The sequence below is a fragment of the Gossypium arboreum genome, chromosome 7, assembly GCF_025698485.1.
Source record: "Gossypium arboreum isolate Shixiya-1 chromosome 7, ASM2569848v2, whole genome shotgun sequence".
Lineage (NCBI taxonomy): Eukaryota > Viridiplantae > Streptophyta > Magnoliopsida > Malvales > Malvaceae > Gossypium > Gossypium arboreum.
Window position 1 is genome coordinate 89,996,968 of NC_069076.1, and position 2,971 is coordinate 89,999,938.

At 31.2% G+C, this 2,971-nt stretch overlaps 1 long non-coding RNA gene across 2 annotated transcripts; it reads right to left on the reverse strand.

The window, feature by feature from the left end:
- Positions 1–234: 234 nt before the first annotated feature.
- Positions 235–2,017, reverse strand: LOC128295504 (uncharacterized). Of its 2 annotated transcripts, XR_008285966.1 has the most exons (3): positions 1,688–2,017; positions 1,513–1,551; positions 235–435 (listed from the first exon to the last, which is right to left on the reverse strand). It is a non-coding gene; the product is annotated as an uncharacterized LOC128295504 (long non-coding RNA). The 2 variants fall into 2 exon arrangements; XR_008285967.1 differs by having other exon boundaries at positions 235–1,551.
- Between the last annotated feature and the right edge of the window lie 954 nt (positions 2,018–2,971).

Genomic DNA, 2,971 nt, shown 5'->3' on the forward strand with positions numbered 1-2,971 from the left:
AACCTCTATTTAGATTTTTTTTAAAAACTTGACGTGGTTGCCTTAGATTTATTAAAAACATTATAGTATTAGGTCGTCTATGATTTAAGTCTAGTTTATTAAAAATTTGAATTGTTTAACTCAATCGATTTCGTCATTATGCTTTTAAAAATTCTGTTTCATTATTTTGCAGCGGAAAAAGTGATGCCTTTAATTTTTGTAAGAAAATCTATGTTTTAAGTCATATCAAGCCAGTTATTAAATTTTCTCGATTTTTATCCAAAATTTCATACATGCAAAAACCAAATAAAAACAACCCATGCCACAATCCATATTAACAAAATTTACAGTCCCAAAAAAACCGAAATAAATAAAGTAAAATAAAAATATTTTATTAACTAAAAATTTCAGACGAGACCTTCGTATGCCAAGTCCAATGCTAACATTGAAGGTTATCTGTAAGAAGTAAACTAAAGGGGTGAGCTTGAAAATCTTAGTGTGAGTCTTAACAAAACAAACAATAATAATACAAACATTCAAACAATCACAGTACAATACATAGCCATTAATATCAATGTTCCTAATAGATCTTAGCAATTCAATAAATAGTGAATATGTATGGGAATGTTCAAATGCAAATCAGTGCAAAGGTCCTACCCATCCATCCACTACACACCATGATTTTTCCAAAGCTTGTCATTCAAAGACCAAAAGCAATAAGAGCCGAAGCTCGATGTGGATAAACCACCAATATCAATATGCAATTAAACTGTCAATAGTTGTAGACAAACTGCCAGTAAGTTGCAATAAGTCGCCAGTACTCCAAAAATACTCTGGGGTACATATATTCAGCTAAAATAATAATGCAGATAATCCTTTGGTACTACATGGAACTTCTTTGCCACCCATCAAATCCCAAAACCCATGCAATGCAATATGACATGTAACAATGTAGCACATCATGCACTATCAGTAACAATTTCAGTATGGTGGCATGCTATACATGCATTCAGTGAAACAATATCAGTGGTATGCTTTACATACAATAGATAAATATAGTAAGAATCAATGACATGTTTGTTTTCATGCAATCAATCAACTGTAACTCATCATACATACCAATAAACGTACAATCAAAAAATACATTCGGCACTTACACATCCAATTAATCAAAAACAAATATTCTTAAACATTCGGCCGTCACCTTTTAACACTTACCATAATCAACAATCTCTTATCCAACACAAAGCCATTTGGCCATGCATAAAATCAATATGTACAATTGACCAACATGCATATCACATAATTCAATAATTACCAAAACACCCAAAGGTAAGATCAACATCTGATTAACGTGAAACCGAAGCACTATCTATCCTGCAGCTCCTACGTTTAGATCTAGATAGATCTTGATCAGATCTATACATAACACACACAAAACACGGTTATAACTAACCTTCAACACCCATATAGGGTTCAGCCAAATCAAGAAACAAACTAAAATTTCAGAACTGAGTTTCCGTGATCACTTACTCCTCTATCGATCAAACGAAAGATGCACACAGCCCTAAACTTCATTGGAGATTTTAGGAGTTCAGATCAGGACCATTGACAAGGAAAATTCACAAAGTTAGCACTCGAAAAATTCGACCATCATAGGAAAAAAAAAAGAAAAAAAAAGAAAGTAGATCAGATCTAGAAAACTTACAGTTTTCGACTTAGATCTACGATAATAGAATAACAAAGAGAGTAGAAGAAAAGAAGCAAAGGGATGGCAACGACAAAGGTGGTGTTTGATCACTAGGACAGCGATAATGGAGAAGAAAAAAATGGCAGCAGAGGGGTGACAACAACAATGGTATAGAAAAAAAGAATGGATGGTACAAGGTTGCAAAATAATTAGGGTTAAGGCGACACAGTGAAGAAGAAATGAGAGAAAAACTAAGGAAGAAGAGAGAAAATGAAAGGGTGGGACGACAAGGAGGCAAAACAAATTAGCAAAAGGCTTAACAAAAGAGAAAAATATATATATATATATATATATATATATATATATATATATATATATATATACACACACTAGAATTTCTCTATGCATGGGCGGCACACTCTAGGGTTTGAAGCAAAATTGCACCCAAAAAATTGATGCATAGGAAGGGATTCAAACTTGGGTTTGAAGGACAGTTTCATTAACACTTAACTATTAAACCAACTCATTTTTTTAACAAATGCACAAAGATAACCTTAAAAATCAGGGTGTGACCACTCTCGACTCACAAACCCGATCCTACTAAATCGATTTTTGGGATGTGACAGATTGACTCGATTTCTGGGTTTGAGTCTTGTTAATCATGTTTGTTGTTTGGGCTTTGTTCTGTTATTGTAATTCATAAAAAAAAATGGAAGAAACTATAGAATTTTTTTACCCAAAAAATCTATTTAATAAAAGTATTCACATTTTTTACTTATAATTTTTTTTCCAAAAAATTTCATTGCTTAAATATTTTTTATTTCTTTTACCGCGTACCATATGAATATATAGTTGTTTGTTTGCTATTAACTTTACAATTTCTATAAGACTAAACCACAATTCCACCATTTTTAAGGAAGTCAATATATGTACTTACTCACATTATCCCGCCCTTGGTTAGAAGGGACATCATCCCTTGCTCAATTATATTTCAATTTTCAGTTGTGTTTAACATTAAATTTGTTCTAGTTTTAATTTATCGAAAATGTATACTTTATAATTTATACTTATAATCTCCTTTAAAATATAAAAAATAACTATAATTGTTTGAAATATATAATTTGATTTTTTTCAATTTAAAGGTATTCGTGGTATGACCAATTTAAATTATAATTGAACTTATGTATGATATTAACATTACGTATAATTATTATCAACAATACGAATCCATATTATGTAAGGAGACATTGCTTTTGCTAGTTCGAACTGAAGGGTGATACAAAATCGATCTATTTCAAACAT